Source organism: Geotrypetes seraphini, chromosome 8, assembly GCF_902459505.1.
Source record: "Geotrypetes seraphini chromosome 8, aGeoSer1.1, whole genome shotgun sequence".
In the NCBI taxonomy this organism is placed as follows: domain Eukaryota; kingdom Metazoa; phylum Chordata; class Amphibia; order Gymnophiona; family Dermophiidae; genus Geotrypetes; species Geotrypetes seraphini.
In genome coordinates this window covers 13,206,699-13,221,454 of record NC_047091.1, presented here as the reverse complement: position 1 = coordinate 13,221,454, position 14,756 = coordinate 13,206,699, and positions in this window count along the sequence as shown.

The window sequence follows — 14,756 nt, the reverse complement described above, 5'->3', positions numbered from 1 at the left end:
TCTCACTTCCCTCCTCTGATGCAGACGCTGGCCCTCCCCCCTCGCGGTATCTGGCCTATGAAGCCACACTGTACTGGGACCAGGCAGTTTCAAGTTTCAAGTTTATTTAATTTTTGATGAATCGCCTATTACAAATTCTAGGCGATGTACATATTATAATTTAGATAGAAGAAACTTACAAAATAAATTCAAATTTCAAATTTAAAACAATACATACATGAGTTTGAGGAATAGGGATAAAAGTTACAATATTTGGGATTAGTTAAAAAAGGAAAAAACAAAAGGAAGGGAATTATAAAACCAAAGCACCATGTAAGAAATAAATTTTAAATTAGTTGAAAAAAAACTAATGTTAAAAATCATAGGCATCTTTAAATAAATGGGTCTTTAACAGTATTTTAAATTTTACAATATCTTGTTCAGATCGAATATACTGAGGCAGAGTATTCCACCATTGAGGGCCCATAACTGTAAAAATATCTGATCTTCTGGTCCCAATAATCTTGGTGTCAGAAGAGGGAGGAGGAGGCCTAGCGCCAGCGCTCTCGGCCAGAGCTTCACCTGGTTCATAGGTTAAGCCAGCCCTGAACATACAGTCTGTGAGAAATTATTTTGCAATCTCAACAATTTTTATTTTTTTAAATAATAATTTATATTCCGCATATCCTACAATTCTGTGCAGATTACAAATTATTCAGGTGCTGAAGCATTTTTCCCTAACTGTCTCGGTGGACTCCCCACTCTATCTAACGTACCTGGGGCAATGGGGATTAAGTGACCTGCCCAGGGTCACGAGCAGTGCGGGATTCAAACCCACCACCTCAGGGTGCCGAGGCTGTAGCTCTACCTACTGCACCACACTCTCCCTAAATTGATTCTAATATTACAGAAAGTACTGTGTTTGTTCACTTGAATGTATAGAAATAAAGGTCAATAAAAACCAAAACAGAATGTAAGGCAATCCCTTGTTATTGAACTAAATACATGTTGTAACTAACTTTCAGGAACTTAAACTTCATATCTCATGTTGAGATAGAATCAGCAAAATGTGGCAATACTAGAAAATATAAGCAAATCATAAAAGCATTCCAATAATAGTCTGAAGAGGAAAACCTGGGAGAAAGGAAGTTGAAATGGATGGGTTATCAAAGATGTCAGGCAGTAGAATTTTATAGGTTATAATGCACCAGACAAGATCTTTGTTCAGTCCTATCTTATTAGTTTCAAAATACTTGATCATTCCTTATCATCCCAGACAAATAGATTGTGCCATCCAACCAGCAGATGGAGGCAGAGAGCACTGATTACCAGTGATGCCATCACATTTGGTGACATTAAGGGCCCCATGGGGGCATCGCTGGAAGGTGATTACGGGCTGGTGCTATGTCTCCTTTGTTGTTTCCCCATCACCACCCCTTTACCCTTCCTGGATCTCTTGCTACCACTCTCAGCCTCTGCCAGATTAAAGTTTTAAAAGAAAAAGAAAGAGGACATGGTAATTTGAACTGGAAAGGCAGGAGGGGAAATCCTTAGGGCAGCCATTAGTAGTATTTTTTTTTTTTTCTTTCAGATCTATCTCAAGGTGAGATGCACTCAGGTGCAATTAGTTGGGGAAGCCTCAGGGAGGATGAACAAAACTAAGGAGCTAGCATGTTAGAGAGGTGTAGGGTTTGCAGAGCTCACTGTTGGCTCGATCTACACTGCTTGTCATGGAGATAGGCTTGGGCAGGCCACACTAGAATTTCAGCTTCTACAGGCCAGGAAGATCAAATGGAATGCACCGGGGCAGCTACTTCTATGACTCCTTCAAATTTCCTCCCAGGGGGAACCACAGCCATTTTGTCATCTGGCCTATATATCTTCTACATAGCACAGCAAAAAAACAAAAACCAATCTTCTTAACCTGGTACACAGATGTCTGAAATGAGTGGTGGTGGTGGGGAATTCCAGAGTCCCACCCTGCAGAGGTTAGAAGTCCTAAGCACAACAGCTGTCAGGCTGTGAGTATGGGGATGTTCAAAGTTCTAACCTGCCTCAGTACTGGAGGATGATTGGCATTTGGAAGAAGACAAGTGAGACTCCCCTTAAAGCTTCTGCAAATATATACACTGTCTGGGGGATGCACTAAAGTCAGCGATCATTGCTAAACCTGTTTTCATAGCTTATACCGACCCGATGCCCAAAACGGCCCACCGTGTGTTTTTCCCCTTGATTGCCCATTTTCTGATCCGGCCATGCGAATTAGCTGAAAACCCGTGCAAAATAGCCAAGCGATTGATGCACTAACATCGCTTGGCTATTTTGCATGGGGTTTTAGCGATTGTAAAAAAACGATTGCTCTAGACCAGGGGTCTCAAAGTCCCTCCTTGAGGGCCGCAATCCAGTTGGGTTTTCAGGATTTCTGCAATGAATATGCATGAGATCTATGTGCATGCACTGCTTTCAATGCATTATTCATTGGGGAAATCCTGAAAACTTGACTGGATTGCGGCCCTCAAGGAGGGACTTTGAGATCCCTGCTCTAGACCTGTCGGTAACTGTCTCTAAAACAGCATCATCTGGTATGTGGAAGCCTAATTGAGCTGTATACAGGTGTCTTAAGTAGCCTGGTGGGTGGGCTAGTGAACCATAGCGAGAAGGACCTAGGCTCATAAGCTATTCTAACCACTACATTTATGGAAGAACATGCGAGCCTACCCAAAACTTACTATACTGCCATATAGGTGCCACCTGTAGCTATAAGTGCTATTTGGGTGTTACACAGGAGGGTATAGTAGGTTTGTGAGAGGGGTTTTGGGGCTCACCCTAAATTATAAGGGGGTTATGGTGAGATATACAGTTGGCACCCTTCATGTGAAGTTCACAGCAGTGCCCTCAAAGGTGTCCCTTTGCTCTGTGGGTATGTCTATGCGGCTAGTCCATTACTATGCTGGCCCACCCATATCCAAATGGTCAGGATTAAGACGTTTTCAACCTGGATGTTTTTCTGATTGAAAATGGGGTATAAAGTTAGATGTACTGGTGGCCTAGACATTCCAGTGGCCAAGATGTCTAAGTAGACGATTTTCAAAAATAAATTATATTTGGACGTCCAGTAGTTTGCCATTCGAAAATGACCATTTTTGTCCCTCCAACTTTGGATGTTCAGTTGAAAACGTTCAAGTTAGACTTAGACATTTTTTCTGCAAATGTCCCTCTATGTGTCTTTATAAAATGGGCTCCCAGAACTGTCCACAAGCACACACAAATTCTCATGCACACATTTACACTTACTGTAAAGGTGCAAACGTGTGTATGCACATATGTTAAGTGTGCATGTACCTTGCAACTCCACCCCAGTTATGCTCAGGCACTGCTTCTAGGAATGGAATGCCTATATGGAGTCTGTGCAAAACTGCATATGATCTTGTTGACCTGCATATCTATGCTCACATATTCAGCTGCAAAATTTTGTAACAACCATTCTTTATTGTCAATGCCAGATCAGTCCAGACAAATGGGTTATATCCCCTTGCCAGCAGATGGAGACAGAGAAAAAAAAAGCGGAAAATTGACTTCATTTCCCTTAAAGGGGGGCTGATGCTGTCTTCTTCTCAGTATCTCTCTCTTGAGCAGATGGTTCAGATCTATGGCCTGGTGCAGTAACTATGAGTAGACTGCTTCCAAGAAGGCTATAGGTCCAGGTTCTCCGAGGATGATTTCCCTCCCTCTTTTGGGTACAGACTCAGGTCATGTGTTTGGGCTGCAAAAACCCAAGGGAATGGTACGGTTTAAAGGGTGAAGAACTTTTATGCATGAAAGAGGAGTGGGATTTGGGTGTGATAGTATGTGATGACCTTAAGGTAGCCAAACAGGTTGAAAAGGAGATGGTGAAAGCTAGAAAGATGTCAGGATGCATAGGGATTGCTACGGCTAGTAGGAAAAAGGAGGTATTGATGCCCCTGTATAAGACTCTGGTGAGACCTCATTTAGAACATTGTATACAATTCTGGAGACATCGCCTTCAAAAAGATATAAATAGGATGAAGTCAGTCCAGAGGAAGACTACTAAAATGGTTGGTGCTCTTCGACATAAGGCAGATTTAAAGATTACAATATGTATACTTTGGAGGAAAGCAGGAGAGGGGAGATATGATAGAGATGTTTAAATACCTACAGTATGTAACATAAATGTGCATGAGGAAAATCTCTTTCATCTGAAAGGAAGCTGTGGAATGAGAGGGCATAGGATGAAGTTAAGAGGTGATAGGCTCAGGAGTAATCTACGGAAATATGTTTTTACAGAAAAGGTGGTAGATGCATGGAACAGTCTCCAGGTAGAGATGGTGGAGACAAAGACTGTGTCTGAATTCAAGAAAGCCTGGGATAGTCACGTGGGATATCTTAGAGAGAGGAAGAGATAATGGTTACTGCGGTTGGGCAGACTGGATGGGCCATTTGGCCTTTATCTGCCATCATGTTTCTATAACCATACAGCTCTATGACCTCACAATGCAAGTGGTAAGAGCCTTAGCTTATAACATCAATGCCCTGTGACCTCACAATGCAGGTGTAAAGAGCCTTAACCAATAGGAAGAGGAGGAGATAGTGGATGCTGTGGATGGCCATCGTGTTACTATGTTACTATAACCATAAAGTTCTATGACATCACAATGCAGGTGTAAAGAGCCTTAACCAATAGGGAGAGGAGGAGATAGTGGATGCTGCAGATGGGCAGACTAGATGGGCCATGTGGCCTTTATCTGCCATCATGTTTCTCTTTCAATGTCAATAGTTCTTCTAATACAGGGTGAAACCTGCTGAATCTCAACTCCTCTCTATATATTGGGGGCAATATTCAGCTATCAGCAGTGAATATATTGCTCACCACCAAAGGCATTACTCCTGGATCTTCAAAGCTGGAACCTGTGCGGGCTTCAGCTTTGAATACCTGGTTATTTGTAAGTCGGATAACACATTGCTTAAGTCGATTTTCATCACTTAAGGAGACATGGGTTACTGCATAAAAATAGGACAGACTTTTATATGGTCCCATTTATGTAATGAACCTGACTGCTTAAGGCAGTGGTCTCAAACTCGCGGCCCGCCAAATACTATTTTGAGGCCCTCGGTATGTTTATCATAATCACAAAAGTAAAATAAAACCGTTTCTTGATCATATGTCTCTTTAGCTATAAATTATATTATTATTATTATTAAGACTTAGCTAAAAGGAAAGATTTATAAAGTTTATAGAGTTTTACCTCATGCAAAATTGTCATTTCTTTACTAAGACATTAACTATTTTTTTCTGAGGCCCTCCAAGTACTTACAAATCCAAAATGTGGCCCTGCAAAGGGTTTGAGTTGGAGACCAGTGGCCTATAGGAAGAGGAGATGCAAATGTTAAGAGCCTTAGCCAATAGGGAGAGGAGGAGATTGTGGATGGCCATCGTGTTATTATGTTTCTTTAACCATAAAGTTCTATGACATCACAATGCAGGTGTAAAGAGCCTTAGCCAATAGGGAGAGGAGGAGATAGTGGATGCTGTGGATGGCCATCGTGTTAATATGTTTCTATAACCATAAAGTTCTATGACATCACAATGCAGGTGTAAAGAGCCTTAGCCAATAGGAAGAGGAGGAGATAGTGGATGCTGTGGATGGCCATTGTGTTACTATATTTCTATAACTCAAAAAAAACGAGGGTAATCAAATTATCAAAGGTGATATGTATATATCAAAGGTGATATGCACTATCATTGATCACCAAAAAATATTTTATAAGTCTCAAAATATGTTCAATTCATGAATATGACTTATACAAAGTGAACATTCAGACCCACAACTTTATCCCAGTGAACAAAGATCACGGAATAGCTGTGCAGAGAGACCATCATAATGTTCACAGTCTCACCCACCAGAACCAGTACAGAGCATTCAATAAACCAAATCTGTGTAGAAAAAAACTGTAATAACTTATCTTGGTTTATGGTGGGAAACAATCAACAGCTGCTCCGGGCACCTCCTTAAAGTTACAACAACATGCAAACAGATTCACCGACTCCCATAAAGTTCTATGACATCACAATGCAGGTGTAAAGAGCCTTAGCCAATAGGGAGAGGAGGAGATAGTGGATGCTGTGGATGGCCATCGTGTTACTATGTTTCTATAACCATAAAGTTCTATGACATCACAATGCAGGTGTAAAGAGCCTTAGCCAATAGGGAGAGGAGGAGATAGTGGATGCTGTGGATGGCCATCGTGTTACTATGTTTCTATAACCATAAAGTTCTATGACATCACAATGCAGGTGTAAAGAGCCTTAGCCAATAGGGAGAGGAGGAGATAGTGGATGCTGTGGATGGCCATCGTGTTACTATGTTTCTATAACCATAAAGTTCTATGACATCACAATGCAGGTGTAAAGAGCCTTAGCCTATAGCAGTGGTCTCAAACTCGCAGCCCGTCAGGTACTATTTTGAGGCCCTCGGTCTGTTCATCATAATCACAAAAGTAAAATAAAAGAGTTTCATGATCATATGTCTCTTTAGCTATAAATGACAATATTATTATTAAGGCTTAGGACTCCTTTTATCAAGCCGCGCTAGCAGTTTAATGCGCGTAATACTGCGCGCTAAACCTCTGGCCGCGCTAGCCCCTACCACCTCCCTTGAGCAGGCGGTAGTTTTTAGGCCAGCGCAGGGGTTAACGCGTGATAAAAAGTGACGCACGTTAACCCTCGCTAGCGCGGCTTGATAAAAGGAGCCCTTAGCGAAAAGGAACAATTTAGAAACTATAAAGAGTTTTACCTCATGCATAATTGTCATTTCTTTAATAAGACATTAACTATTTTTTTTTTTTTTCTGAGGCCCTGAAAGTACCTACAAATCCAAAATGTGGTCCTGCTTAAGGGTTGAATATCAGAGTTTAAGTGACTATGTGCTAACTCCGCCCCCCCCCTCCCAGATCGTTCCTGACAAAGCCAGCTTTGAGTTCGGAGCTAAGCGCAATATTCAGTGGCACTGCGCCGGTTAAGTGCCACAGAATATTAGCAGCTGGCTCTGATGATGTGATCTAACTCAGTGGTTCCCAACCCTGTCCTGGAGGAACACCAGGCCAATCGGGTTTTCAGGCTAGCCCTAATGAATATGCATGAAGCAAATTTGCATGCCTATCACTTCCATCATATGCAAATCTCTCTCATGCATATTCATTAGGGCTAGCCTGAAAACCCGATTGGCCCGGTGTTCCTCCAGGACAGGGTTGGGAATCACTGCTCTAGAGCAGGGGTAGGGAACTCCGGTCCTGGAGAGCCATATTCCAGTCGGGTTTTCAGGATTTCCCCAATGAATATGCATTGAAAGCAGTGCATGCAAATAGATCTCATGCATATTCATTGGGGAAATCCTGAAAACCCGACTGGACTACAGCTCTCAAGGACTGGAGTTCCCTACCCCTGCTCTAGAGCAGTGGTTCCCAACCCTGTCCTGGAGGAACACCAGGCCAATTGGGTTTTCAGGCTAGCCCTAATGAATATGCATGAAGCAAATTTGCATGCCTATCACTTCCATCATATGCAAATCTCTCTCATGCATATTCATTAGGGCTAGCCTGAAAACCCGATTGGCCCGGTGTTCCTCCAGGACAGGGTTGGGAATCACTGCTCTAGAGCAGGGGTAGGGAACTCCGGTCCTGGAGAGCCATATTCCAGTCGGGTTTTCAGGATTTCCCCAATGAATATGCATTGAAAGCAGTGCATGCAAATAGATCTCATGCATATTCATTGGGGAAATCCTGAAAACCCGACTGGACTACGGCTCTCAAGGACTGGAGTTCCCTACCCCTGCTCTAGAGCAGTGGTTCCCAACCCTGTCCTGGAGGAACACCAGGCCAATTGGGTTTTCAGGCTAGCCCTAATGAATATGCATGAAGCAAATTTGCATGCCTATCACTTCCATCATATGCAAATCTCTCTCATGCATATTCATTAGGGCTAGCCTGAAAACCCGATTGGCCTGGTGTTCCTCCAGGACAGGGTTGGGAATCACTGATCTAACTGATCAACAGCTACATAACATAGTAACATAGTAACATAGTAGATGACGGCAGATAAAGACCCGAATGGTCCATCCAGTCTGCCCAACCTGATTCAATTTAAATTTTTTTTTTTTTTTTCTTTTTACCTATTTCTGGGCGAGAATCCAAAGCTTTTCCCGGTACTGTGCTTGGGTTCCAACTGCCGAAATCTCTGTTAAGACTTACTCCAGCCCATCTACAACCTCCCAGCCATTGAAGCCCTCCCCTGCCCATCCTCCTCCAAACGGCCATACACAGACGCAGACCGTGCAAGTCTGCCCAGTAACTGGCCTAGTTCAATCTTTAATATTATTTTCTGGCTAAGTCAGTTTGAATATCGAGCCCCATCATTTTCACCATAAAAAGTGCCCGCAGTAACAGCAAATTCAAATTTTGTTGTTGTAGTTTTCCGAAGGAAAGTATGTTTGTACTTCTAAGACAGGGGTAGGGAACTCCAGTCCTCGAGAACCGTATTCCAGTCGGGTTTTCAGGATTTCCCCAATGAATATGCATTGAAAGCAGTGCATGCAAATAGATCTCATGCATATTCATTGGGGAAATCCTGAAAACCCGACTGGACTACAGCTCTCAAGGACTGGAGTTCCCTACCCCTGCTCTAGAGCAGTGGTTCCCAACCCTGTCCTGGAGGAACACCAGGCCAATCGGGTTTTCAGGCTAGCCCTAATGAATATGCATGAAGCAAATTTGCATGCCTATCACTTCCATCATATGCAAATCTCTCTCATGCATATTCATTAGGGCTAGCCTGAAAACCCGATTGGCCCGGTGTTCCTCCAGGACAGGGTTGGGAATCACTGCTCTAGAGCAGGGGTAGGGAACTCCGGTCCTGGAGAGCCATATTCCAGTCGGGTTTTCAGGATTTCCCCAATGAATATGCATTGAAAGCAGTGCATGCAAATAGATCTCATGCATATTCATTGGGGAAATCCTGAAAACCCGACTGGACTACGGCTCTCAAGGACTGGAGTTCCCTACCCCTGCTCTAGAGCAGTGGTTCCCAACCCTGTCCTGGAGGAACACCAGGCCAATTGGGTTTTCAGGCTAGCCCTAATGAATATGCATGAAGCAAATTTGCATGCCTATCACTTCCATCATATGCAAATCTCTCTCATGCATATTCATTAGGGCTAGCCTGAAAACCCGATTGGCCCGGTGTTCCTCCAGGACAGGGTTGGGAATCACTGATCTAACTGATCAACAGCTACATAACATAGTAACATAGTAACATAGTAGATGACGGCAGATAAAGACCCGAATGGTCCATCCAGTCTGCCCAACCTGATTCAATTTAAAAATTTTTTTTTTTTTTCTTTTTAGCTATTTCTGGGCGAGAATCCAAAGCTTTACCCGGTACTGTGCTTGGGTTCCAACTGCCGAAATCTCTGTTAAGACTTACTCCAGCCCATCTACAACCTCCCAGCCATTGAAGCCCTCCCCTGCCCATCCTCCTCCAAACGGCCATACACAGACGCAGACCGTGCAAGTCTGCCCAGTAACTGGCCTAGTTCAATCTTTAATATTATTTTCTGGCTAAGTCAGTTTGAATTTCAAGCCCCATCATTTTCACCATAAAAAGTGCCCGCAGTAACAGCAAATTCAAATTTTGTTGTTGTAGTTTTCCGAAGGAAAGTATGTTTGTACTTCTAAGACAGGGGTAGGGAACTCCAGTCCTCGAGAACCGTATTCCAGTCGGGTTTTCCCCAATGAGTATGCATGAGATCTATTTGCATGCACTGCTTTCAATGCATATTCATTGGGGAAATCCTGAAAACCCGACTGGAATACGGCTCTCGAGGACCGGAGTTCCCTACCCCTGTTCTAAGAACTGGTGCAAAGCTCATGGGACTTTGAATTTATTTACTTATTTCTAAATTTATAACCCACAAAGCTACAAAGTGTCCATCAGGCCTTGTAACAATACAATTAAACATTTAAAAATAAAATAAAAATAAAAAGCTAAAATCACTCTGATGAGGCATATGGTAAATCTGAGAGATGGCCTATCAGATGTCTGAATAAAATAGAGCTTAGCTTTCTGCCTAAATCAAAGATCTCATAGGGTTACCATATGGCTCTGGACAGATTGAGACATCCGGGTTTTACTTCCATTGCTTTCAATGAAGCAAAACCCAGATGTCTCAATCTCTCCTCCTTTACCTGCAGCCATATGGTGGAAGTAAAATTCAGATGCCTCAACCCATCCTCCTTTTTCTGGAACCATATGGTAACTCCATGATCTGATAGAGCTGTCAGAAAAATTGAGAATGACAGCAGATAAAGACCACGTGCCCGTCTACACCAAATACTAAACTCAGCGATCTCTTTCGTCCAGTGCCTTCTTGAATTCACAGTCCTCATCATATCCACTGTGCCCTCTAAGCTGAGTGGGAGGCCTCCACCTACCATGCTGCCAGTAGGTGGAGCTCTTTCATTATCACATTTTCAGTGGTCAAGGACAGGCAAGGTGTGCAGGGCTCCGGGGAACCTGCCTGTCTCTAGCCATTGAAAACACAATATTGAAACCCCCCCTCCCCCCTCACACACACACACTGGCAGCAATGCAGTTGAAAGACTACTGCTCAGGTTAGAGGACAGTGCGCATGTCCACCACCTCCACTGGGAGACTGTCCCATGCATCCATCACCTTTATTGTAAAATGTTTCCATAGGTTACTACTGCAGACTGCAGAGTCCACTCCATTTCACTCTCAACCTATTAAATGTTCTATCATTTCAGAGCTTCTTTTTCATTGAAAGACTGCCTCATATGTGTTTAGACCAGCGGTCTCAAACTCAAACCCTTTGCAGGGCTACATTTTGGATTTGTAGGTACTTGGAGGGCCGCAGAAAAAAAAATAGTTAATGTCTTATTAAAGAAATGATAATTTTGCAGGCGGTAAAACTTTTTATAGTTTATAAACTTTCCTTTAGGCTAAGTCTTAATAATAATATTGTAATTTAAAGCTAAAGAGACATATGTTTATGGTTTATTTAAGATTTGATATACCACTCCTGCATTTTACTGACCTAAGCGGTTTACAATGTATCAAACTAAAATGAAATTAGGTACATGAGAAAAACGACCCGATCTGTCCTGAAGGCTCACAATCTAGCTAAAGTACCTGATAAACTAAAAATACGTAATAACTACATATAATACATTTCCAAGATCAAAAATCAAAGAAGTAGAAATAATGAAAAATTTAACAAATTTAAGAGATAGAAAAGTCTCTGAAGCGTCCTGATAGCAAACAGTCATATTTTAGTGCAAGTCTTAGTACAACTTCCTGTATAGCACATCTCACAGATCCGTCACTGGCAGAGCTTGAGAGCATTAAAGAAATGAACATTTCTAAAATATATCCACTAAAACTGTTCTATGAAATACATAAACCCAAATCAACACGAATCAGTACAAATGAAGGCAGATTGCGGTCCCCATTCCATTATTCAATTCGGGAGAGCCATTTGAAAAAAAAATGTGCTTTTAGATGTCTCTTAAAATTTTGAAATGATTCTTCCTTCCTTAATTCTACTGGTAAATTGTTCCACAATGTTGGAACCAAGTAGAAAAATGCACCATTTCTGGTTGAGGCAAGTCGAGCCTTTGAGATATGACATATGAACGAGAAACTGTTTTATTTTACTTTTGTGAATATGCTAAACATATCAAGGGCCTCAAAATAGTACCTGGCGGGGCCGCAGGTGGCCCCCTGGCCGTGAGTTTGAGACCACTGGTTTAGACTATGGAAGTATTTATATGTCTCTATTATAGCTCCCAGATCTCGCCTTTCTATATAAATATGCATCTTGAGGTTTATAAATCTGCCTCCCTCCCCATTGCTTTATGACAGGGGTGTCAAAGTCCCTCCTCGAGGGCCGCAATCCAATTGGGTTTTCAGGATTTCCCCAATGAATATGCATGAGATCTATTTGCATGCACTGCTTTCATTGTATGCTAATAGATCTCATGCATATTCATTGGGGAAATCCTGAAAACCCGACTGGATTGCGGCCCTCAAGGAGGTACTTTGACACCCCTGCTTTATGATAAAGACCACTGACCATTTTAGTAGTTGCCCTTTGATTCCATCCTGTTTATATTTTTTTGATGGTAGAGACTGTAGCATAGTGAAAGTGGGAGGCGCCTTCCTCTCTGCAACCCCCTGCTCCTTCCACGCCCTCAACCCACACTCGTGCCCTCCCTTCCCGCCCTCGTACCTCTTTATATCTTCAGCATGAGCAGCTTCTCCGGCCTGCTGCTCACGCTGGCATTGGCTTTCCCTCTGTTGTCACTTCCTGGCCCCCGCGACCCGGAAGTGATTTCTGAGGGAGCAGCAGGCTTGAGTAGTTGCTCGTGCTGGTGAAGATTTTAAAGAGGTAGTGGGGGGGGGGGGGAAGGGAGGGCCTGAACATGGCATGGGGGGGGGGACGGAGAGGTGCTTATGCCCCCACCAAGATGGCATCTGGGATAGTCCGCTCCCCCTCCCCCTTATTACGCCACTGGGTACAGACTCCAGAACTGCATACTGTACTCCAAATGAGGTCTCACATTAGGGACTGCTAAAGAGGCCATATCACTTCTTTCTTGCCGCCCATTCCTCTCCCTGTGCACTCAAGCATTCTTCTCAAACTAGCCACACGGATAGAAAGCCAGATGATCAGATAAAGAAGGACATTTCGGAAAGGATACTCAACTCAGCATATGAACAGCCAAGACTGTATGTCACTTATGGACATCAATTTCTCATGTATTTTAGAACAGGATCTGCGGACTTACAGCCTTTTTTTAAAATACGTGAGAAAGGGACATCCGAGAACATCCATTTAACAAACAGAAATGTTCTATGAACGGGCCAAAACAAGGGATAGGATGATGTCTGTGTGAGCATCCATATTACAAAATGGCCATCTAGATGTCCATCTTGTAACGCACCCGATACCTGTACTTCAATTAGGACCGGCCCACGTTCACATTATAGATACTTCTGCGTGCTTCCCATGAAGGAAGGAAGTCCTGCTATATGACATTCACTCTCAAAACATGGAATAATAAAAAAAACCAAAAAGAGTCAATTCACTTCCCATGCAATGCTCACTTTATTCAGTGGTATAACGCTGGGAGTTGTAACTTCCAGTCCCTCCAAACTCCCAGCAGCAGCCAAGAAATAAATCCATACAAAACACCAAAAATAGGGCTGACCAAAAGGTTAAATGTCAGTTCTCATCTTCATGCAAACAGTTCAGGTAAGGAAAAATAACAAGTGATGTTGTCTTTACATTTCAGACAATCACCCCAAACTACGGCTAGCACTTTCAACAGTTCTGTGTACAAGCCTCCCAGTTATTGTAGCTTGGCTCCCACCAACTCCCTGGAGTTGGTGTGGGAGAGGGGAGAGTAAGTGAATCCACCAATTAATCTTCTGAATTTCAGAATGCCACGAATGGCCCCACTAACCCCACCTGTATGGAAAGTGGATTCTCCCCACTGACTTACTCCCCTTTCTCCCGATTGCATAATCAAACCTGAAGCCAGCTTAACTATGCTGGAATTTGTAATCCAGAAGTTCAAAAACAAAAACGTTTTTTTTTTTCCTTTTCTTCCTGCCTCACATAAGCAGGGCAGCACAAGTCCCCTTTAAACTTTCACCTGAAAGGACATTTCCTTAGCAGTGCACCGACAGATAGAACATGCTATCAATCCCAAACAACCCAGCCCTGACACTTAGCTTTCCTCCATGAGAATGTCTTCAGGCAGACTGGGAGTTTCCAAACAGTCCATGGGTTCTTGCTGTGCTGGCTGGCTGGCAAAAGGGTCCGTGTCAATCTCCTGCATCTCAATGTCCTGGGACTCCGGAGAATAGCCTGGAGTGACCTCCTCCTGGGCTGGCCCAGGGTGAACTGCTTTTCTCCTCCTCAGAGCAGCTTCTAAAGTATCCAGGCGAACACGCCCTGCTCTCTGAGGGGGAGGAGCTGCCTGCAAAGCTTGCCTAGTCTTCCTAGGCTTTCCTGTTATCTCCTTCAGCTGGGAGTCACTGGAGGGAGAGAGGTTCCTCTGAGGCTGTTCTAGGTTATTCTCCTCACACCCCTCTACCCCCTGGAGATCAGCGTTTTCAGGATTAAAGGGAAAGTAAGGTTTTTCCCTATTCTTAGTCACAACCCTATCCCCATGGTTAGCCCTCTGAATGGAAGAGCTGAATTTAGCTACAAGGCGTCCTGGCAAAAGCTGCGCCTTAGGGATAGGATTGTGACAATCTGAAGGAGTAAACTAATGGTTAGAGCAGCCTACTGAGAACCAGGGCCAGAGGACCAGTTGCATATTTATGTCCCACTGCAGCTTTTTGTAATTTTTATTTGTTTTTGGTTTTAAATTGTGACTCCTCCAGGGACAGAAAAATACCTAAAACGTCCAAATGCCACTTTATGCCATTTTTTGGATGTTTTGCTCTTTTGAACATGAGCCCCATAGTCTGTTGTACCACCTGTAATTGATTTAAGAACATTCTACTCCACTCGGGATTTTGTAGACTTCAATCCTATCTCCCCTCAGCCGTCTCTTCTCCAAGCTGAAGAGCCCTAACCATTTTAGTCTTTCCTCATACGAGAGAGTTCCATCCCCTTTATCATCTTGGTCGCTCTTCTTTGAACCTTTTCTAGCGCCACTATATCTTTCTTGAG